Source organism: Geotrypetes seraphini, chromosome 3, assembly GCF_902459505.1.
Source record: "Geotrypetes seraphini chromosome 3, aGeoSer1.1, whole genome shotgun sequence".
Taxonomy (NCBI): domain Eukaryota; kingdom Metazoa; phylum Chordata; class Amphibia; order Gymnophiona; family Dermophiidae; genus Geotrypetes; species Geotrypetes seraphini.
The window spans coordinates 243841785-243866648 of NC_047086.1; the positions used below are offsets into that span (position 1 = coordinate 243841785).

Consider the following 24864-nt stretch of genomic DNA (forward strand, 5'->3'; position numbering starts at 1 on the left):
TCCGGGGAATTAAAGACGGGTGAGTCTGACCTTAGTGACGGGCAAAATAGTGGAAACAATTATAAAAAAATAAAATTATGGAACATGTAGACCAACATGAATTAATGAGACAGAGTCAGCATGGGTTCAGCTGAGAAAGGTCTTGCCTCACCAATTTGCTCGACTTCTTTGAAGGTGTGAATAAACATGTGGATAAAGGCAAGCCTGTTGATATAATGTATCTAGATTTCCAGAAGGTTTTTGACAAAGTTCCTCATGAGAGGCTCCTGTTCAATTGTGGATTAAGAATTGGTTATCGTACAGAAAAGAAAGGGTAAGGTTAAATGGCCATTTTTCTTAATGGAGGAGGGTAAAGAGTGGTATGCCGCAGGGATCTGTACTGGGACCAGTGCTATTTAACTTATTTATAAATGATCTGGAAATTGGAACTATGAGTGAGGTGATTACATTTGCAGATGACACTAAACTGTTCAAAGTTGTTAAAACGCATGCAGACTGTGAAAAACTGCAGAAAAACCTTAGGAAACTGGAAGACTGGGTGTCCAAATGGCAAATACAATTTAATGTGGACAAATGAAAAGTGATGCACATTGGAAAGAATAATCCAAATTATAGTTATCGGATGCTAGGGTACACCTAATGGGTCAGTGGTCAAGAAAAAGATCTGGGTGTCAAGATAATACGTTGAAACCTTCCGCCCAATGTACGGTGGCGGCATCCAAAAAAGCTAGGAATTTATTAGAAAAAGGATGGTAAACAAGGCTAAGAATGTTATAATGCCTTAGTCTGTCTCACTCAATGGTGTGCCGTCACCTTGAGTATTGCATTCAGTTCTGGTGTCCTTATCGCAAAATAGATATAGCAGCACTAAAAAGGTTCACAGAAAAGTGACCAAGATGATAAAGGGGATGGAGCTCCTCTCATATGAGGTTAGGGCTCTTCAGCTTGGAAAAGAGATGGCTGACGGGAGATATGATTGAAGTCTACAAAATCCTGAGTAGAGTAGATCGGGTACAAGTGACTAGGGGATACTCGAAGTTACAGGGAAATACTTTTAAAACCAATAGGAGGAAATATTTTTTCACTCAGAGAATAGTTAAGCTCTGGGACGCGTTGCCAGAGGATGTGGTAAGAACGGTTAACGTAGCTAGTTTAAAAAAGATTTGAACAAGTTATTAGAGGAAAAATCCATAGTCTGCTGTTGAGACAGACATGGGGGAAAGCCACTTCTTGCCCTGGATCGATGGCATGGAATGCTGCTACTATTTGGGTTTTTGCCCGGTACTTGTGACTTGGATTGGCCTCTGTGAAGACAGGATACTAGGCTAGATGGATCACTGGCCTGACCCAGTAAGGCTATTCTTATGTTCTTATGAGTACTGCTTCTACATGGGCTATTTTCTACTGTTTCTAAGCTGTTGGGTTATTTGTTGTTGTTTTTTTACATTTCTTGCCAGATAATGGTCCCCTCATTGAAAATAATAGGAACTAGACGCCATGACATCTTCTCAGTTATGGCTCCTCTTATCTGGAATACCCTCCCCCTATATATCAGAAACATCAAAGATCTTAACTTATTTAAAACTAATCTAAAAACATATCTTTTCAAATCTTCATTTAACCTTTAGAACAACTTTTCCGCGTACAGCTAAACAATTAATATTTCCTCACACATTTTCCCCAACCTAATCGTTTGGTCCTACCCATATCATACCCCTTTCTTCCCTTGAGGAAACAACAATTTGTAACTTTTATTCCCTAATGTCCTTTCCTAATGTTTCTTAGTTCGTCTGTATTGTCAATCTGTCATAGCCCTTTGAAAATTGTTAATGTAAAATAACTTGTTTTACTGTTTTATACTATTATTCTTTTTATTATGTAATTCGCTTAGATTTAATAGGCGAACCATCAAATTTTATTAAACTTGAAACTTGAAACTTGATGAGAACTCCAAAAATGAGTCTCAAATACCAATACCGTCATGCTTTATTCTGATAACTTTCTATCCACCTGCTCCTGGAGATCAGCAGTCAATGTAGATGCCATGTCTGTGCCCACTCTCTATTCCTGTTTCAAGAATACCACTGGCATTTAAAGTGACAGTGTCGCAGCAAACACACAGAATGGACTGGAAATGTCTTCTACTCCCCTCCTATTCTTTCAGTTTTATTTCTATTTCCCAAAAATATTTTGGCCTCCTCCTCCTCATTCTTGGGTTAGCCATTGAAAACTCAGTTTCCATGGATGTGGTAAAAAAAAAAGTCTGGGAATACTGGATAAATGAACTGGCAGATATATACATAAGGATGCATTCCAGGTAATCATACTGTCAGTCAGATTCAGCAGAGGACTGTAACAAAAACTTGCATTTTTGTACCAAATGTAGAGACAGACTGGAGAAAGTGGTCTGTACACAAGTCCCTAGAGGCCAGTTTTTAAAAAGGGCTCATAGAGTGCTCCAAGAGTGATCCAGGAAACTACAAACCCATGAATCTGGTATCTATTCTGTGCAAAATGGCTGAAGCTACCATATATACTCAAATATAAACCGGGGGGAAAGGGAGGGGAAGGGGTATGAATATTCAAGTGAGGTGCCTTACCTTACCCTGCCCTGCCAGGCTCTGCACTTTGTTTCCCCCTGCCTTGCTGCTCTGCCAGTCTTTGCACCCGGACCCACTCTCTCCCTACCAGGTTCTGTACCCTTTCCCCCCTCCATCCCGATGCCTGCCCTGAGACCCTCCTGCCTCCTGTCCCAGCCCAATTCTAATTATTTTTATATCATTCCTGCCTCCCCCCCGTATCTTAAGTATTTCTGGTGGTCCAGTGGTGGCGAGAACTTGTGGCAGCCAATTAGCTAGCAGTTCTGTATGGGCTGAACTGAGGGAAGGTTGCTCCTGCTGCAATTCACTGCTAGACCACCAGGGATACTTAAGGAACAGGGGGGAGGCAGGAGAGAGATAAAAATAATTAGAATCGGGCTTGGACAGGAGGCAGAAGGGATCCCTCCTGTCCTGGCCACTGCTAGACCACCAGGAATACTTAAGGTACACGGGGGAGGCAGGAGGGAGATAAAAATAATTAAAATCGGGCTAGGATAGGAGACGGTAAAGATCCCTTCTGTCCTGGCCACCGCTGGGCCACCAGGTCTCATGGCAGGCACAGCAGAGGCCTGTAAATAGGTTCAGAAAGGGGGCGGATCAATGCTAAACTGAATATAAGCCGAGACCCCGAGTTGCAAGCCATTTTTTTTTTTTTCAACCTTTGCTCCTTTTTGTGGAATTACTTAGGCACCCTCATTTAGGCCATGAAGATTCTGGCAGTGCCCCTAAGGTTTTGATGCTCACCAGTGTCTAAGAATGCTTAGGCATTACTAGTCATGATTCTATAAATGACACTTAGCAGATAAATGACAATCATGATGAACAGTACCTAAGAGCTATGTGCCAATAAAATCATGGCCCAAGTGCTCTTTGTTCTAAGGGGAAGGCCATGGACAGGGAATGGGAACAGAAGCATTATCCAGGCAGCATACTGCATTTATCACATGGTAATGGCTTACTATGCAGTCAACATGTGACCACTTTCTGCCCCCTAAATAGACAGCACTAAGCCCTTCCATCTTAACTGCCAGCAAGTACCACGTGCTAATGAGAACATTAACATTGGACCTAAACAGGAAAGTGCTGGTTACATCACCGCTGGGTGCCAACTGTGGCAATTGCAAATTTTGCCACGGTTTAGTAAATGAGACCCATAGTTAATTTGTTCATTTTAGTTCCCATGAAACTTAGGTCTGTTTGCATTACTCCACTCATTAAAGGCAGGCTTCGGAAAACAAATATTTAGTTCTTAAGCGATTTTGCATAGTTTTTGCAAAAGGTTTCAAATGCAAATTACACCCTGGAAAATTAAAAGTAATGTGTGCAACATCTGTAAGTGCAATTACATGCACTATTTCACATTTTTCTATGCATATATACAAAAAAATTTAGAGATGCTTAACAACCGAGCGGTAATAAACAAAAAGATACATGGTCAGAAAGATGTTTGGATTCCCAGGCAGCTGCCTTTTTAATGGCTGTTTCAAGGAGAAGCCAAGATGAAATCATACCACCATGTCCGAGATTCACTTTGGGAGGACACAATATACATGGCACATTAAAATTATCCATGCTGTAAATCCCTTGAAAATCACATTTTATACTGTACTTCATAGCACATGGGAAAAATGGTCCCCACTATTGTGATTCAGAATTGAAATACTTTTTTTTACTCTTCCTAATCTGCACAGTGAACTCCAAGGGGCACATAGGTTATCCAAGACCATTGACATAAGCTTTTTTATTTATTTAATTAGTTTTATATCCTGTGACATACAGACAATTAATAAAGTTCAGGAAATAAAATCCTTCATCAAAAAAAAAGAAGTTCAAGAACAAGAGGTCATAAAATTAGGTAGTAGTGAGGAGAAAATATTTCTCTACTGAAATGATCATGGATGCCCAGACTAATATACCGATGAAAACAAAAACTGTGGATACAGATGTTCTGGAGATAATTTATTAAACACTGGCATATAAAACCATGAAAATTCAATTAAAAAAGTACAATGATAAAAAATACTGTGATAAAAATCCAACCGGACCCTACACAGTCCGTATTTCAGCGAACACGCCTTCCTCAGGGGTCCAATGGTTTGCAAACTCACATACAAAGAATTGGACTGAAAACAGTCTATTGTCTTTAAACATGTGAGCAAAGAACACCACAGACAAACTGAAGTTTTTGTTTCATCGGTGGATTGTTTTCACTGTGGATCATTGGGTCTCCCCATTTTTCTTTGTTGTGCTGCCCAGACTAATCTAACAGTAGAAGTAGAGGCACCCACAACCATGACACAGTTTAAGCTTGCAAGAAAAAGACATTGGGCCAACCAGAGTGGTGCCGACCTGACAGGATCCCAAGAAGAGATGGTGCATCAGCAAAGGGAGACCATGGGAATGAATATAAATGTAGAACTTCATAGCAGAAAAAGACCATGTGGTCGATCCAGTTTGACATCTAATGCCAATGCTAATGGTGTCTTATATACCACTATGTCGCCTACTGGATTCAAAGCGGTTTACAAAAGAATTACAAAGATTTACAATGGATGAGTAAGAACAAAAGACTTAAAATTCTAGATATTAATGCTAAGCATCATGGTTGAAGAGTAGCCCATTTCTCAAAGAAGTGGATTTTTAGCAATTTGCGAAATAAGCAGTAAGTAGGTATAGTTCTAATTTCCGATGGAAGATCATTCCAAATTTTGGATCCCAGGTATTAAAAGGTGTGTTCATTATCTCTTTTTTATATTTTACTACCTACTAACCTTAATATGTTAAACATCTATCTTCACGATCCTCAGCAGGGCCACCAGGCACTCAAATATTTTTCAAAGTGCTTGGCTTTAAGCTCCAAATTGTCATCGGATCATCCCCTTAAATTTGCATTTTTCTTTAACTTATTAAAATAAATATGTACTAAAAGTACTTAGCTTAGTGTTACTTCCACTATTCTAAAAGTCTAGTTTCTAATAATAGCACTTGCATAGAGGTTTGAAAGATTTGCTATGAGTGAACTCTTTTTATATTTGACATATTTAAATGTAGGATAAATCAAGACCTTGCTCCTATTACGTCTCATGGAGCCTGTGTTGTAAAGTACATGAGAGCTTTCACTTAGGGATTCTTTTACTAAGGTGCGCTAGCATTTTTAGCGCACGCAGGAAATTACCGTGTGCTACACCGCGCGCTACGCTTTTAGAACTAACTCCAGCTCAATGCTGGCGTTAAGGTCTAGCACGCGTTATTCCGCACCTTAGTAAAAGGAGCCCTTAATGAAGATGATTTTGGCCAGCCAGTGCCTTGAAAATAATACAAGCAAATTTGAATTTGGTCCTGTAGAGTACTGGTAACCAGTGCAGCTCATGCAGTGTAGGGGTTATTCTTTCAATTCTTTTTAGCCCACTATTCAGTCTGACTGCCGTATTTTGCAAAAGCTTCTTTGTGATGTCCTCATATACCCCCCCCTTTTTACAAAACCACGAAAGAGGTTTTTAGCGCCAACCAGCGCACTGAATGCTCTGCGCTGTTCCGATGCTCATACTTAGTAAGTTACAGAAGTTAATTAGAGGCAACAACATAGCTTGAGTTACGATGCAGAAACCAGTGTGGTCTAAGACCTTTTAATACTTCGTAACTGGTGTAACCTGTGGAATACCTTCCTAACAAGGAAATTTACATGATTCCTCATAGCTAGACCCAAGTCTAGAATGACACCTAATATTTTGGAATTATTTTCAATTTGGAGAATTTCACCAATAGAATAGTTTGAAACATTTGCAAGGAATGACTTCGAAATTGCCGAACCAGATGAGTTTAGTTTTTTGTTTATTTGAGGAAATTATCTGTAACCCATGTGTCAACCACAGTGGATTTTGATAAAGATTCAAGCGTTTTGGAGTATGAGTCCAGAGCTGGGCATAGCAGAAATATGTTGACAGCATACAACAATACATATAGGCCTAAAGAAGTTAGGTAGTCTTGTAATTATCTATGTTGAATAATGGAAGAAAGAGGGGTGAGCCCTGTGGAACACCACACTCTGGTTGCCAAAAATCAGAGAATTTATCCTTCTTCTGAACATCTAGTGATTTTGCCAGTTCATAAATGGTTGCTTCTCCACCTCTGACTTTAGATGCCTTGTCCAAAGTCAGACTTAGGGCCTCTTCGATCAAACTACGCTAGCAGTTTGTAGCATAGGGAAGCCACATGAATGGCCTGCGCTGCTCCCGATGCTCATAGATTTCCTGGGAGCGTCGGGAGCAGCGCAGGCCATTCCGCGCTGCTCTCTGTGCTTAAAAACTGCTAGCACAGTTTGATAGAAGACACCCTTAGACATCCTATTGAAAATGCCCTCCACATCTTTTTTGGAGATGTGGTGACCAGAACTGCACACAGTATTCAAAGTGTGGCCGCAGCATAGGGTGACACAGCATGCTGGGGAAGCAGAAGTGCCATAATTGTGCTCTGCCTATTGCCTCCCCTGATTGGCTGCGACACAGTAAGTGGGGCAGGAGCACTACAGTGTGTGTTTCTGGCTCAGGACAACCATGGATCTTCTGTTTTGGTTTTTATTATTGTTGCATTGTATTATCTTTCTGTATGCAAACAGATATATCTATCTATAAAATAACAAATAAAGAAAAAATATCTTTGTGATATATCTATCTCCCTATATGCATCTATAATAATAAAATGCTAAGCGCGCATGCGCACTCTTACCGCATGCTTCCCTGGTCCCTGATCTGTCGAGCTATAGCAGGTAAGAGTGTGCATGCGCGCTTACCACGCATCTTACACTTCATGGACTCCCATAGATAACTTTGAACTTCTCCTTGGCCAGCTCTCGCTGCAGACTCCGCAAGCTGCCCTTGCATCGCTCCAGCTCCACTTCCATGTCCCGCACGGAGAGCAGCTGCATCGCAGGAGCCTCCTCGCCCGGGAACTCCACTCGTCAGTGCTGGGCCAACTCCTCCGAGTCCCACATGCCGCTCCGCACCAGGCAACTGCAGATGGGGATCCCTCCGCCTGCACCGGCTGCTCCGATACCCGCCAAAAACTTTTTTCTCTCTCTTTTAGTTATTCGGTGCTGGCTCGTCCGCTTTCGAGCACGCTGTCGGCGCCTGCAGGCCGCGGAGGCTGTCGGTGCCTGCATGCCGCGGTGGCTTGAGGCGGATGTCGGTGGAGGGCAGACAAAAATGAACAGAGGTAAGGGTTGCTGCTGGACAGGGAAAGAGGTGCTGATGGACAGGGGGGGCAGAAAAAGGAAGGGAGGCCTACTGCTGGACGGAGGAGCAGGAAAGAGGTGCTGCTGGCCAGGGGGGAGGTAAAACAAAGGGAGAAGGGCTGCTGCTGGATAAAGGGAGCAGTGAAGGGGTGGTGGTGGACAAAAGGGAGGTAAAAGGAAGGGAGACTAGACAGGGTGAGCAGGCAAGGGGTGGTGGTGGACAGCCAAGGAAAAAGAAAGAAAGAAACAAAAAATAGGCTAAGGAGAGAGAGAGAGAGAAAGAAATAAAGACAGACACATACACACATATTCTAGCACCCGTTAATGTAACGGGCTATAAGACTAGTTTATCTATAAAATAACAAATAAAGAGAAAGTTGAAAAATAAAATTTTTAGTTGGCAACTAAACTCACCTGAGAGAACTGGGCCCATCAGTTTCTGGGAGTGTCTATCTTACTCCCCACCCCCCTTTTTACAAAACTGTAATGCGGTTTTTAGTGCCGGCCGCAGTGGTAACAGCGCCAACGCTCATAGAATTCCTATGAGCATCGGAGCTATTACTGCCACGGCCGGCACTAAATACTGCGCTACAGTTTTGTAAAAGGCGAGGGGGGGGTTTAATTTTCAAAACTGATAAAATAAAATGTTTAAATACTCTTCTCATCCCTGCCTGAGAATGCCGCTGCTGAAATCCTATCAATGGTGTATTCCACTCATGCGGAATGAATGAATGAAAAAATGCTGTAAAATAAATATTTCACACACGAAAGATGACTGTGGTTAGTTGCCCATAGAACATCATTTTACAGTGACAATATTTCATATTTTATTGCCGTTTTTTTGCTGCTGAATTGTACAATGCATTATTTAGATTGCATATGCATGAGCTTCGTTTACAGCTAGAAAGACAATCAAATGGTGCTCCATGCTACCAAAATTACACTGACTCTTAATTTAATCTGAAAAGTAATAACAGGTATCGAAACATAAATGAGAATTAAATTGCTCAGTAGGGTTACATTAGCATGTTTGCTATGCACTGTTAATAGCATCTAATCTTAAACAGAACTCCAAGGGCTGATTAAACAGTGGCGTGCGTAGTAAGGGGTGGGGGGGGGAATCTGCCCTGGGTGCCATCTACATGGGGGTGCCAGTACCCGGCCTCCTTTCCGCCCCCCCCGCACTCCTTCCTCACCCTCTGACTACCGCGTGCGCATGCTTGCCACTTCCCTTCCCCTGTACCTTGTTAACGTTCACAGCATGAGCAGCAATCCCAATCTGCTGCTTGCGCTTGCGTCGGCACTTCCTCTGATGTCACTACCTGGACCTGCCCCCTAGGAAGTGACATAGGAGGAAGAGTCGACACTAGCATAAACAGCAGGTCGGGGTTGCTGTTCACGCCGCGAACGTTAATGAGATGCAGAGAAAGGGAAGGAAGTACGCATGGCAGAAAGGGCGGGGAAAGAGCGGATGGATATGGGGGCAGAGAAGAGGGCGGGGGAGGGGCACCTCTCACCCTCGCTACGCCACTGGATGTAAAATACCATTCACCCCTACCCCCAACTCTACGACAACTTTATATGTCAGAAGACTTTATATGTCAATGGATTTCAAATGGGAATTCTAATTGTCCCAATCAGGAAACATGTCCTTTCTAAAAAAATTTTTGGGTTTGGATGGTAGGGAACAGGATGGAAAGGAAGAGACATGAGAGGTTCTTAGCAGGAACAAATTTTTTCTCGTCCCCGCAGGAACTCAATATCCCCGTCCCATCCCCGCGAGATTTGTCGCTGTCCCTGCCCCAAGTTCAAGTTCAAGTTTATTGATTTTGATATACCAACCATCAAATTAATATCTAGCTGGTTTACAATAAGATTACAGGATAGAAAAGAAAAAAAATAACAAAAAGGTATATAAGCTCTATATTCCTATAAGCTCTATTCCTATAAGCTCTGCCTTAACCACACAAGCCTCGAACACTTATGATTTAAAAGTGTTTGAGGCTTGTGCAGATGAGGACAGAGCTTTCAGGAATGAGGCAGGCACAGGAAAAGAACTCACGGGGATGGGACGGGAAAGCACAGTTACTTACCGTAACAGGTGTTATCCAGGGACAGCAGGCATATATTCTCACATGTGGGTGACGTCATCTACGGAGCCCCGGCGCGGACAGCTTTTCAAGCAAACTTGCTAGAAGTTTCAAGTTTGCACACTGCACCACGCATGTGCGTGCCTTCTGCCCACTAGAGGGCGCATCCCACCTCGTGGTCCTCAGTTCCATAACTAGCTTAGAAGCCATCCCCGGGGAGGTGGGCGGGTTGTGAGAATATATGCCTGCTGTCCCTGGATAACACCTGTTACGGTAAGTAACTGTGCTTTATCCCAGGACAAGCAGGCATGATATTCTCACATGTGGGTGACCTCCAAGCCAAACCAAAAAGGGCAGGTGGGAGGATGGCAATTTTAAGAAAACAGATTTTGTAAAACTGACTGGCCAAACCGGCCGTCACTCCTGGACAGAGTGTCCAGACAGTAGTGAGAGGTGAATGTATGAACCGAAGACCAAGTGGCAGCCTTACATATGTCTTCCATCGGGGTGGAACGGAGGAAGGCTATCGAAGCTGCCATTGCTCGGACCTTGTGCCCCGTGACTCGACCCGGGGGAGGAAGGCCAGCCTGAGTATAGCAAAGGGAGATGCACGCCGCCAACCAGTTAGACAGAGTGCGCTTGGAAACTGGGTGCCCTAATCGATTGGGATCGAAGGACAAGAATAATTGCGGGACCTTCCGATGGGACTTGGTGCGTTGAAGGTAAAATGCCAACGCCCTCTTACAGTCAAGCGTGTGAAGCGCCGTCTCGCCAGGATGGGAGTGGGGCTTAGGGAAGAACACAGGAAGGACAATGGACTGATTGAGGTGGAAATCAGAAACAACCTTCGGGACAAACTTAGGATGGGTGCGGAGGACCACCTTGTCATGATGGAATACGGTGAAGGGTGGGTCCGCAACCAAGGCTTGTAGTTCCCCAATCCGCCTAGCGGAGGTGAGGGCAATCAGAAACACCACCTTCCAAGTCAGAAATTTCAAGAGGGACTTGTTGAGTGGCTCAAAGGGTGGTTTCATCAGTTGAGTTAAAACCACATTCAAATTCCATACGACTGGGGGAGGTTTGAGCGGGGGACAAACCCTGAGTAATCCTTTCATGAAGCGTGTCACCAAGGGATGGAGAGACAGAGGGCGTCCATCCAGGTGTTGGTGGAAGGCGGAAATCGCACTAAGATGGACACGCACCGAAGTGGTTTTCAGGCCAGAGCGCGACAAATGGAATAAGTAGTCCAGAACCGAGGGTACCGGGGCCGATACCGGGTCCAGGAGGAAAGAAGAGCACCAGGTGGAAAACCTGGTCCATTTCTGCGAATAGCAAAGCCTCGTCGAGATCTTGCGGGAGGCTTCCAGCACTTCCCTCACTGATTGAGACAGGTCCGGAGGGGTCAGGGAACAAGAAACCAAGCTGTCAGGTGCAATGACTGCAGATTGGGATGTAACATGGATCCTTGATTCTGAGATAGCAGAGAAGGACCGACAGGCAGAAGAAGGGGTTCCCTGGCGCTGAGTTGGAGCAGTAGGGAGAACCAGTTCTGACGCGGCCACCGAGGAGCTATGAGAATCATCGTGGCCGTGGACGATCTGAGGTGTACCAACGTTCGCATGATCAGAGGGAAAGGAGGGAATGCATAGAGGAACTTCCCGTCCCAATCGAGAAGGAAGGCATCCGCCTCCAGACGATCCCGCGAGTACATCCGAGAACAATATAGTGGTAGTTTGTGTGCCTCCGGAGAGGCGAACAGATCTACCTGTGGCGTTCCCCAGCGAGCGAAGACCTCGTGCAGAACTGCTGAGTGTAGAGTCCACTCGTGGGGTTGCAGGAGTCGACTGAGTTTGTCCGCCAGACAATTCAGTTCCCCCTGGATGTAGACCGCCCGGAGGAAGATGTTCCGGGAGGCCGCCCACTCCCAGAGGCGAAGGGCCTCGGAGCAGAGGGGCCACGACCCCGTTCCCCCCTGTTTGTTCACATAGTACATTGCTACTTGGTTGTCCGTGCGGACGAGGACCACCTGGTCCTGTACTACGTGAACGAAGGCTCGAAGTGCTAGGAAGATGGCCCGAAGCTCTAGCACGTTGATGTGACAGCGACGGTCCTCCGCCGACCACAGGCCCTGTGTGCGAAGACCGTCGAGGTGGGCTCCCCACGCGTAGTCCGAGGAGTCCGTGGTCAGAACCTTGCGAAATGGGGGAGTGCGAAACATTAGTCCCGTGGACAGATTTGAAGAGTCTGTCCACCAACTTAGCGATTTCCGCAAAAGCGGAGTCACCGAAATGAGGCGCGACTCCGGATCGCACTCCTGGCGCCATTGTGATGCGAGTGTATACTGAGGGATCCTCAGATGCAGCCTCGCAAATGGCGTGACGTGTACCGTCGAGGCCATATGGCCGAGCAGCATCATCATGCGCTTGGCCGACACCCTTGGTAGTTGAGAGACCTGGCGGCTCATCCGTACCAAGACTTCCAACCGTTGGGTCGGAAGGTAGGAGCGCAGGCGCACCGTGTCCAGCACCGCACCTATGAATTGAAGAGACTGAGCCGGCCTCAACTGAGACTTTGGAAAGTTTATCTCGAATCCGAGGGTTTGCAGGAAGGCAATAGACTGTCGGGTCGCTGAGATAACCTCCTCCCTGGTCGGGGCTTTGATGAGCCAGTCGTCCAGGTAAGGGAACACGTGGAGCCCGCGAGACCTCAGGGCTGCCGCCACTACTACCATGCACTTCGTGAATACTCGTGGGGACGCGGCCAGGCCGAAGGGCAGGACTCTGTACTGGAGGTGTAGGTCTCCCACCTGGAATCGTAAGAATTTTCGGCAGGTGGGGTGCACCGGGACATGGGTATATGCTTCCTTCAAGTCGAGGGAGCACATCCAGTCCCCTTCCTCCAAGAGAGGATACAAGACCGGGAGAGATAGCATTCGAAATTTCTCCCTGGCCAGGCATTTGTTGAGCTTCCTGAGGTCGAGTATGGGGCGCATGTCCCCGGTCTTTTTTGGGACCAAAAAGTAACGGGAGTAAAATCCCGTCCCCCACTGGTCCTTGGGGACCGGCTCGACCGCCCGAAGCTTCAGGAGAGCTTTGGCTTCGGTCAGAAGGGTCGGTAGTTGCGACCGGTTGCACCAGGCTAAACTTGGGGGACTGTCCGGTGGTGAGGACACAAAATTGAGCGAGTAGCCTTCGGAGACGATCCGGAGCACCCAAGCGTCTGAGGTAATCGCGGTCCATGCCTTCCGGAAGGACCGAAGACGCCCCCCGATAGGAAGGGGTTCTGGTGAAGGTGCGGAGGGGAACCCGCCCCGTCCGCTCAGCCCGTCAAAAGGAAGGCGCGGGCTTAGAAGGGCCCTGCGCCGGGGCTTGGGTTTGTCCCCCTCTGCCTCGTTGAGACGAACGTCTCGGAGGCGGTCTTGAGAAGGACGGGGTCGACTTCTGGGGGTACCGGCGCGGCGGAGGCCGGAAAGGTTTCTGTGGCGGGGGCCTAGGTTTGGGGCGGACCAGGGATGCTAAAGAGCGTTCCTGTTCCGACAACCGTTTGGTCGCCGCCTCCAAAGACTCGTCAAATAACTCGGACCCCACACAGGGCAGGTCTGCAAGACGTTCCTGCAGGTTTGGGTCCATGTCGAGGGTGCGAAGCCAGGCCAAGCGGCGCATGGCCACTGCGAGGGCCGACACCCTCGAAACCAGCTCAAAGGTGTCGTACACTGAATGGAAAAGGTACAACCGCAATTGAGACAGGTTGGACATAAACTTATCGAATCCTGCTCTTTTGGAGTCCGGTAACGAGTTCCGATATTGAGGAAGGTCCTTCACCATCCCACGCAAGTAGGAGGAAAAGGTGAAGGAGTAATTTAGAACTCTGGTGGCCATCAGAGTGTTTGAATAGAGGCGACGGCCAAACTTGTCCAGGGTCCGCCCCTCCCTGCCGGGTGGAACCGCCGCAGAAACCCGTGAGGGCTGTGATTTTTTAAGGGCAGATTCCACCAGGAGGGACTGGTGGGAGAGCTGCGCCTTATCAAACCCTTTCGGGGGAATCGTCCTATACTTTGATTCCATTTTTGACGGGACAGACGTGCCTGTAAGAGGGCTCGACAAGTTCTTCAGCCAGGTCTGCAGGAGGACACTGTTGAGAGGGAGTCTAGGTACCTCTCTAGGGGGAGTGGGAAGGTCCTGTTCCTCTAGAAATTCCTTGGAATATTTGGAACCTACCATCAGGTCAATCCCCAGGGCTTGGGCCATGTCCTGGACAAAAGATGAGAAGGAGGACGGCCTAGCCTGGGGGGACGGGGTTCTCGACCGTCCCACCGAGGAGCGGGGGGAGGCCTCATGGGAATACTGAGGATTCCTAACCGATCCTGAATCCCAGGATCCTCTCTCCACGGCCCTCGAGGGGGAGGGTGAAATCATCCTCCTAGGGGAGTCCCTGGGGGAGGATCCCGGGGTCCGTGGGGTCCTCTCCCGTTTCCTCGGCGAGGCGGCGCGGGAAGACTTTCCCCGAGGTGAGCGGAGGAGCCTCGGATTATCGAGGCGCAACTCCGACACCTGCAGCGCCTCGCCCCCCGAACGACGAGGAACGATCGCGCCGAGGCGAGCCCCGGGGTCGCTTAGGCTTCCTCGATCGGCGCCTCGTTCGAGGTCGCCTCGAGGGCGAGGCGTCCGGGGAAGATCCCGAAGCCGAGGAGGAAAGTCGGCGCACTCTGCGGAACTTTTCTTTTGGGCGGACACTGCGCTCAGGAGGCTCCCCCGAGGTCGAGGTCCGGGGCGGGGCCGAGACCGAGGTGGACGGGGCCGCAATACCCGAGACCGAGGTCGCCGAGGCCGGGGCTCCCGAGGTCGAGGGAGCCGAGACCGGGGCCTCCGAGGCCGAGGGCGCCCCGGCCGAGGTCGACGTCGCCGGGCCCGCAGCACGCTGCAGCACTTCCAGGGCTCCCGACAGCTCCGATGAGATCAAGGCTCGAAGGAGATCCTGGAAGGCCGGAATCCCCACGAAGGTGGGGAGTTCCGAGTCCGGGGCACACTCCCTGGAGGGCGACCTCGGTCTCGAGTATTCCCTCGGGGTGTGCGGAGTCGAGGTCCGATGCGGGGCCGGGGTCGACCCACCCGCTTTGGCCTGACTCGAGGATGGCTTCTTTGCTGAAGGGGATGGAACAGAGGACTTACCCGAAGCTGGCTTCGATGACGACGGCTTCGAAGATGAGGGCCGAGGCGACGCCGAGGCCCCCGAGGACGCCGAGGCCGAGGTCAAGGCCGGGGCCGAAGCCGGGGCCGACGTCGAGGCCTTGGGCGGCGCGTCGACGGCGAACAATTCCGCCATTCTGGCCTTACGGCGACGGAGGGCCCTGTTCTGGAAGGTAGCACAGCGATCACACGAGGCTGTTGGATGTTCGGGCCCAAGACAGACAATGCACCACCGGTGAGGGTCGGTGATGGAGAGTAGTCTCTCACACCGGCTGCATTTCTTGAATCCCGTAACAGGACGGGACATCGACGAGAAAAAGAAGAAGGCCGGGAACGACCGACGTTCCCCGGCTCAGGCTTCCGGGAGCCCCCGGAGCCCAACGAAAAACAATTATTATTTTTTTTTTTTTTTTTTTTTTTGTAAGACGGACGAAAAATAAAGCAGCACCGCGATTAATCCGATCAATAAACAAACTAAACGCGGCAGCTAGAAGGCAAAAACACTGGAGCTCAGATCCACAGGGCTTTCTTGCTCCGCGGAAAAATTTGAACTGAGGACCACGAGGTGGGATGCGCCCTCTAGTGGGCAGAAGGCACGCACATGCGTGGTGCAGTGTGCAAACTTGAAACTTCTAGCAAGTTTGCTTGAAAAGCTGTCCGCGCCGGGGCTCCGTAGATGACGTCACCCACATGTGAGAATATCATGCCTGCTTGTCCTGGGATAAAATGAGTTCCTGCAGGGATGGGGAAAAATTTGTCCCTGTGTCATTTTCTAGTCCTTAGTGAGCTATGGGGAAGGATTAACTCTGCTGTGGAGGAAAGGCAGCAAGGTAATGGGAAGGGCAAAAGAGCCTACTTTTCCAAATTATTCACAATAGAAACACCTCCTCTTCCCACTCTATGAACATAAAAATATCTTACCCTAACATTTGGGATATTCAGGAAAAAAAAATTCTTGCCTCACTGTCAGCTCATTTTAAAGATTTTTTTCTAGATTTCTGGAAATTTGGAGGTTCATGCCAAAATTGAATTTTATGCACTCTAGAACTTTTTAACATGTGGACAATTAACTCCCCCCCCCCCCTTTTTACAAAATCGCGATAGTGGTATTTAGCGCAGGCCGGTGCACTGAATGCTCTGCGCTGCTTCTGACACTCATAGAGCTCCTATGAGCATTGGATACAGCGCAGAGCATTCAGCATGCTGGCCTGCGCTACAAAACACTATCGTGGCTTTGTAAAAAGGGGAGTATGCATTAGGTCACAGATTAATGCCTGCTTAATTAATGCTTCTTTACTACAGTGACTTGACTCAGGTCCAAGGAAGAGGAAATCTGCCCTAAAGCATATTACCTCACTATTTATATGTAACTACCTGAAACCTGCTCAGATAGACCGACTCCTGATGCAGGTGTCACTGGTGAAACAAAGCCATATCAAGCCAGTTTAATAGTTTCCAAGTTTATTAAAATTCCGATGAAACGCAAATCAAAATTTCTAAGCATTTTACAATTTATAATTAAAAAGGGGGAGACAATAAACGAATAAATACTCACAAAACAATACAAATAAATACTCACAAAACAATACATAACCAACTAGAAACGATAGCAAAATGGAAGAACTACAAACTAAAAGTAAAGAATACAAAGAAGGTAAGCCACAATGGGGAAGCTAGGGAGCAAAGATTAAAGAATGACTCTGGCTGTAAACCAAATCTATTTAACAGTCAAATGCATCTTGGAAAAGGTAGCTCTTCTGATACATCTGGCACGCCTTTCATTACACCTCGCTCCTTTTCCCTTTTGGCTATATTACCTGTGAGGTTTGACTACTTCTCTTTTCATCTATAGAACGCTAAGGGCTAGATTCACAAAGCAAACCGATCGTGTATCGATCGGTTTGCGACCCCGGCCCAATTCACTTACCTGCCTTCCGACCATCCTCCGATCCGCGCATGCAAATGAGGGCAACGGCATGCAAAGTAGGCAGAGATGCGATTCACTAAAGAAAACCCGACAACATCGACTGGGCTGGCTGAGCAAAAAAAAAGCGACGGCTGAGGACCAGTCGCTGAAGTCCTTTCCGGATGCCCTGCCTTCTGCCGCCCTGCTCTCTGCCCTGTCAGCCCCTTTCCTTCAACCCCGAACACGCTGCCTGCCTCCCTTCCCCGCACTACAAGCCCATGGTTTTAACCCGCAGGCTTAAGTGAGTTAAAACCACGAGCTCCATTAAAACGATCGCCTTTAAAAAAAAAAAAATCTATGCCAGCCCTGAGGTCCAGCACATGCGCAGACCATCTACAGATGGTTTGCGCATTCGCGGGGATCGCTATCGAACGATCTGGGAAGGCAGATGAGAGCGTTCCTCCGATCGCCCCCATCTGCATATTGGGGCTTCGTGAATTCATCGGACCTGCCCGGATCGGGCCCAATCGGGCAGGTTCGTGAATTTAGCCCTAAGGCACCAGGGGGGGGGAGTGTCACTTCAAGCAACACAATTTTTAATTAGTTTTGGCGTGAATTTCATTTCCTGGAACTTCTGTAAGGAAAACAATTCACTTAAAAAACTACAATCTTGAATGCATATGTTGTGTTATTGAAATCTGGCCTGGCTGTATTGTTTGGAATTGGAAACAAAGGCGCTCTTTTACTAAAAAAGTATTAAGAAACGGGCTTAGCATGTTTTAATGCAGGATTTTCCCATGCACTAAGCCCATTTCTAATGTGGTCCAAAAATAGGCCTTTTTTTTGTCTTGCAGCACCCTGTGCTAATTTTTCCATTAGTGCATGAAACTTGCAAACTATTCAATAAATTCATTAAATACATTCAGGTTTAAGTGGCGCTAAGTGTTTCCATATTAACTCTACTAACTTCCACATTAGTGCTTTCTAATGCAAACGTGCTAGTTAGATAACGCCTCCATGCCATTTCTTCACCAATGACATGTCGCTTCCTGAAACATAGCAAATAAAAAGGTGCGTTTTATTAAGCTGTGCTAAAAAGTAGCCTGCCATAGCAGTAGCGCAAGGCTTTCCTGTGTGCTGAGGCCACTTTTAGCACAGCTAAAATGGCTGCATTTCCTATTTCCACCATTAATGGTCATGCGCTAATTTCCCAATTAGCACATGGCCATTAGCATGGGAGCCCTTAGCAACACCTATTTCCTAGACGGTAAGTGCTCCTGTGCTAACCACACAATAATCAGTTAGCATGCAGCAATGCAGCTGTGATAATCAATCAGCACTGGGCACGCTTAACTCTCTGTCCCCAAACACGCCCCAGCAGTACAAAAATTTTTTTCTAATTTTTAGCGTGTGGGTAGCATGCACCAAACACAAAACTACTGCAGAATGCCTGCTTACAATAGCTTCTTAAAAGGGCCCCATCATCAATAACATGCAATTTTATTTATTTAAGTTTTTATAGACCACTTATTGCCCACGTGGTTTACATTCGGGTACTCAAGTATTTCTCCCTATCTGTGCCGGTGGGCTCACAATCTAAAATACCATACACTGACAGACAAATTGTTGCAAAATGCTTTAACGTGTGTTATTACTTAACGCGGTTTAGCAAAAAGGCCTCAAAATAAAATAAAACATTATGAAATTAGTAACCTAATTCTTGCCCCTTTTTTAGGCAAAAGTTCTACAGTGCTTTTACATTTTTAAAAAAAATAAATCACTTCTTACTTCTCTCCAAAACAGTCCTCCCTTAAAAGCATGCATAAAATGGTGCGTAGTCTTCGTCATAAGACGTATGGGGACAGACTTAAAAAGCTCAATATGTATACTTTGGAGGAAAAGCGGGAGAGGGGAGATATGATAGAGACGTTTAAAAACCTATGTGATGTAAATGCGTATAAGTCGACTCTCTTTCATTTGAAAGGAAGCTCTGGAATGAGAGGGCATAGGATGAAGTTAAGATGTGATAGACTTCGGAGTTATCTGAGGAAATACTTTTTTTTTTTTTTTTTAAGATCTTTATTAATTTTCAAAACTACTACAAAGTGCCAGGAATTATTAATTTTCAAAACTACTACAAAGTGCCAGGAATTATACAGACATTAATAATCAATGTAAGCACTTAAATTCCTTCAATAATAATGCAGAAGAAAAATATCCCTCCCTTCCAACAATTTAATCAAGAAATAAACCAAAAAGATATCCCCCCACCCTGGATATGTATAAAGAAAATGTACGAGGAAATACTTTTTTTTTACAGAAAGGGTGGTAAATGCATGGAACAGTCTGCCAGAAGAGGTGGTGGAGACAGAGACTGGCTGAATTCAAGAAAGCCTGGGATAGGCACTTGGGATCTCTTAGAGGAGGAGATAATGGTTACTGCAAATGGGCAGGCTGGATTTGGCCTTTATCTGCTATCATGTTTCTATATTGAAAATCTTTGTGGCTAGAGGGATGTCCTTTCCAAGAGATTTCTTCAGCGTCATTAATGATTGCCGTCAGTGGCTGGGGAGATGGCATGGGAAATGGAAGGTACCTCAGTAGCAGCAGACAACCTTTGCTAGTTCCCCCAGGACTGAATGTGACATCTCTGCAGTGTGCCTCAGAGTGAAGAGTTCAACACTACCATAATAACCATGGGGTCAGCCCTCTATGGCGCTTTTTGCAAACCAGTTTTACTAGCAGTTATTACACTTCCTCAGGTTATAAGAAATGAAATGACTGCTACAAGAATGAGCATGTACACTAACTTTCAGGTTTGTACGTTTTTTTTAGGGGGAGGGGCCTAATTTGATCCTAGATCTTCAGACAATTTGGTTCTTCCTTCAGCCCTGTATAGAAAATGTAAGCTTTTTTTTTTTTATCACAAAAATCCGATTTTTTTAAAATTTAAATTGGATTTCTTTTACATAAAATGCTTTTCTGAGGAAAAATCTAAAGATAGGCCCTCTTTAACTAATCCGCAGTAGAGGTTTCTAACACGGCCCAAAGCGCTAAATGCTCTGATGTTGCTCCAACACTCATAGGAATTCTATGAGCACTGGAACATTTAGCGCTATGGGCTGTGGTAGAAAACTCTATTTAACCCCCTCTTTTACAAAGCAGCGCTAGTGTTTTTTAGCGCCAGCTTTAGCGGTAACAGCTCAGACGCTCATAAGAATTCAATGAGCATTAGAGCTGTTACCGCCGCAGCCAGCACTAATAACACCTAGTGCGGCTTTGTAAAGGAGGGGATAAGATACATAACAGTCCAAAAGTTATTCATTATGAAATGAGGATTCGTTTTCAATGATGTGGCATGTTTTGCAGATACACATCGCTTTCCAACTTATCTTAAAGTAGATCACATTATTTATGGTCTTGTGTCCACTTCATTTCAAATCCCTGTTGATTTTCACCTTCAATTTTGTTCACTTTTCTATTTTTGGTTCACCATCATTTATTTGTATGTTTTAGCACATTGGTTATTTTGATCTTTTATCCATTAGGACCCATGATGAAGGCGTGTTGACCAAAACACGGACTGTGTCGGGTCCCCTGGTTTGTCAAAAGGTGATGGCACTAACTGCAACAAATATCTGAGATAACATGCTTCTTCACAGCAAAAATGTTATAAAATATACAGAGTTGAGACAAAGACCTTAGCCCCATTGTTCCTTTGCAAACTGATGTATACACAATCAACCCCTTACCTCTTAAGTGCTAAGTTTATATAGCTGCACAAGGCACCATGGCTAGATAAAAGGGGGGGTCTAAGTATGAGATGGAAGGGGCAGCAGTAAAAATTAACGAGAAAGCTTTTGAGAAGAAATACTTCACAAGTCTTGGGATCTTTGGGCCAAATTCTATAAATGGCGTCCTGATTGTAGGAGGCAGTAGGCATCCTACTGCTGTCTAACCACGCACATTTTCTAAAAAAAACCAACTGAGGTGGGCCGCCTACACTGTAGGTGTCTGTCGCGGGTGCAGGGAGGGGCCTAGAGACGCTTAAGCTCACCCAAGGCTGGGCGTGGGCATGGTTTTGCCTAGAAGTGGCCTTAGGTGAGCTTAAGATCCTTAGGCATCTCCCTAGGGCCACTATATGCATCTGAAATATAGGCCTTTGGAAAAAATAAACAAAAACAGTTCTAAAATAGGTGGGAGAAGGCACCTCTTTGGTCGAAGTACTTGGTGCCTTCAATGTTTGGAGCCCTAAGCAGTTGCCAAGGTTTAATTTCTGGACTGGCCGTTATTCTGGCAAAGTAGGGATTTCTCCCCTATTATTTTAAAATGGACTCTCCCTTCCTCCATTCCTAGTCTGGTCATTGCCACAAGAGTCCTGATGGCAGGGGCCATACACCAATGGACTCTAAATCCAGCCATCAAATGTTCTCCTTAGCAACGACCACTTCCCCAATATCTACTCTGGGGGCTATAAGTGCCTGCCCTCTGCAATACTGTGAAATTTTGTCTTAGATGCATGGTCCAGTGAATCCAAAGAAGCATCACAAAATTCACACAGGAGTCACGGTATGGATTCTGGATACCTTTTGCGAGATCCTCATGGTCAAAAATGACTCATCGGACCCTGTGTTCCTACAGTTTCCTGCTGTTCAGTGCTTTAAATAGAAAGGGAAATGACTGGAGCTGCCTGGGGCAGGCTTCAACGTTTCCTTATACAAGTTTGTTTGTTTTTTTTTTTAAAGGCTTTCCTGTAATGACTTAAAACAAAATACTACATGCCATTATGTGAGTGTAAGTGTGACCAAATGCAAGTACATGCACTCACATGTATCTCAGCCCTTCCCTCTCAGCAGTGCTTCCTCAGGAAATCCTTACTGCTACAAAAAATTGGCCATTATCAGGCTGAAAAGATGTCAACTGCATTTTGCTTTGACGTCAGACTGCGGCCTTTATTTATTTAATTACTGGGATGTATTAACCACATTTATGAAGAGATTCACCCAAGGCGGTGTACATAAGAACAGCCTTACTGGGTCAGACCAATGATCCATCTAGCCCGGTGTCAGGTCAAAAGCGCGCCGGGACAAAGGCGCGCCCAGACAATTGAGCGCAGCGCGGAGGTGCGCACCGCTCAAAATTACTGCTTTTAAGGCTCCAACGGGGGGGGCGTGGGGGGGAACCACCCCCCTTTACGTAATAGACATCTTTTTCCCTGTTTTTAGGGAAAAAATTAAGTTTACAGTAAAATGTGGAGGGTTACAACCCCCCAAACCCCCCATAACGCCGGCGCGTTATCTATTAAGTAAAGTGGGGGGGGGTTCCCCAACAAAACCCCCCGTCGGAGCCCCTAAAAACTGTAATTTTCTTTGGCGCGCGCCTCCGTCTTGCGCTCAGTTGTCGGCGCGCGCCTTTGTCTTTCGCGCCGTTGTCTATGAACCATCTAGCCCAATAGCCCGTCCTCACGGTGGCCAATCCAGGTCATTAGTAGGTACAGTTTAACGTAAAACTTACAGTTTTGTTAACAGCATAACAATACAGGTTCACCACCAATTTTCCGGCAATGGATGGTCCGGCACCTCCTTTAGTCCAGCGGCAAGCAGCATCTGCAACTGGCTGCTCCCACCAGCCTCGGCTCTCCCACCGATGTGACTTCCTGATCCCACGACCCAGAAGTGACTTTAGAGGAACAGCAGAGGTCGGTGCGAGTAGCCGGTTGTAGAAGCTGCTCACTGCCAGGGAAGATTTATAGAGGGAGGGGGCAGGTGGAGAGGAGGAGAGCTGCCAGGGTTAAAGTGTATTCTCTCAGGGTTTCCGCAGCTGGCATCGAGCCTGTTGCAGGTTTCCGGGTATCACAGCGAGACCTGGAAACCTGCTACAAGCAGGGTTAGTGTGTATTCTAAAGGTGACCACTGTTGGTTCGACAAAACGGTTAATCCAGCAAGAGTCTGGAAAGGTGTGGGGGGGGGGGGGAGAAAATTTGTGGTGTACCTGTAGTAAAAGACCAAGTATAAACCTAAAAACAGTAAGGAACCCTTTTTAAAAACTGTGGTAGCGAGTCTCAAATGGCAAATGTGACAGAGCCTAGTCAATTCCTATGGGCTGCATTGCATTTGCCACGCCAGGACTTGCTACCGTGGCTTTGTAAAAAGGGGCCTTAAATGAGGTAAACTTGGATTCAGCACATTTAAACCTAATAATAGGACTACCATGGAACAGTGGCAAAATTATACACATTTAATAACACTGCAGAACAGGCCACAGACCATATTAAAATTCAATTCTGCTCTGGTGAAAAGTGATCAGTTTTCCAACCAGAGTTTTGTATTCCTGGTAAGCAACCCTTAAACACGACATGCTACAAAATCTGAGCAAACATTTAAATAACAGTGAGATGATGTTATGCTAATATTTTTTTGGGTATCACTGTAATGAAAAAATAAATCTCAATTTCAACTGCTGTTTGCTGAATGCATCTCATTTTTTCTAATGCTACATGTAACACACATTTGCATGCCTTAGATCAGTGGTCTCAAACTCGCGGCCTAGGGGCCATATGCGGCCTGCCAGGCAGTGTTCCCGCTAAGCTGCGTTGGCCTGCGCTCACGCACAAAATATTACATCGCAGCGCAAAGTTTCTCTTCACAGCGCACACACGCGTCGGTAAGGTAAGGGGACGCATTGGGGGGATTGCACTTCCCCACAATTGCCATGCTTCGGTTCCTCTTCTTCCTTCCTTCCTCCCCCCCCCCCCCCCCCCGCGGGACCCTGCGGCACCATCAACTCTTACTCCCTCTAATGTCGGCCCTGCAGCTCCAGACTTCCTCGCACCTTCTCCCCTCCCCCTTTGGATCGCTATTATGTTAAATGTTATAGCCGCGGAGCTGTATCCATCAGTGGAGATGTCTAACCTCGGCCTGCCCCGGAACTCTTACTGCAACAGTGACTTCCTGTTCCTGCCTAGACGGGCGGCTGCTGCAGTAAGAGTTCCGGGGCAGGCCGAGGTTAGACATCTCCACTGATGGATACAGCTCCGCGGCTATAACATTTAAAATAATAGCGATCCAAAGGGGGAGGGGAGAAGGTGCGAGGAAGTCTGGAGCTGCAGGGCCGACATTAGAGGGAGTAAGAGTTGATGGTGCCGCAGGGTCCCGCGGGGGGGGGGGAGGAAGGAAGGAAGAAGAGGAACCGAAGCATGGCAATTGTGGGGAAGTGCAGAGCTGCAGGGAAGAGTGTTGCGGTACCCAGCTGGAGGGAGAAGGAAGATGAGGGAGGGAATTAAAGGAGATGCCAGGGCTTGGAGCGTAGGAGGAAGGTATGCCAGTCTAAGGGAAAAGGAAGGGGGAGATGTGAGAGCATGGAGGGGGAGCGAAAGATGGAAGAAAAGGAAAGGAGAGAGATGCCAGAGAATCAGGGAAGGGGAGATACCAGACTATGAGGAGAGGTGTGGGAGAGGGAAGGCGAGGAGAGAGATGCCAGACCAATGGGGTGAAAGGAGAGATGGAAGGGGGAGGCATACAGTTTCTGGAAGGGGCATAGAAGGAGAGAAGATGCCATATAGGGGAAGAGAGACGGCAGACAGTGGATGGAAGGAAGAGAGTTACAAGAAGATGAGGAAAGGAGAAACCACAGAAGACAAAGGTAGAAAAAAATTTCTATTTATTTATTGCTTTAGGAGACATGTGTCACTGTTTCTGTGAAGCATTGTATGCAGAGTCCAGCTTCTTGCTGGTTCAATTTAACCTTTGTCTATGTATTTTTATTTTATCCCCCCTTTTACAAAACTGTGAAGCGTTTTTAGCACCAGCCTTGGTGGTAGCAGCTCTGATGCTCAGAATTTTATGAGCATCAG

General features: G+C 46.6%; 1 protein-coding gene and 1 long non-coding RNA gene across 3 annotated transcripts in view; one reads left to right on the plus strand and one right to left on the minus strand.

The window, feature by feature from the left end:
* Positions 1-20908, plus strand: part of LOC117356834 — a 37766-nt gene extending 16858 nt beyond the window's left edge. Inside the window, exons 2-3 of the long non-coding RNA XR_004538721.1 lie at positions 7447-7811; positions 20561-20908. This is a non-coding gene — a long non-coding RNA (uncharacterized LOC117356834). The remainder of the gene's footprint in view (positions 1-7446; positions 7812-20560) is intronic.
* The window catches only part of SASH1 (SAM and SH3 domain containing 1), a 512910-nt gene that overhangs the window by 428327 nt on the left and 59719 nt on the right, over positions 1-24864 (minus strand). The window lies entirely within an intron of this gene.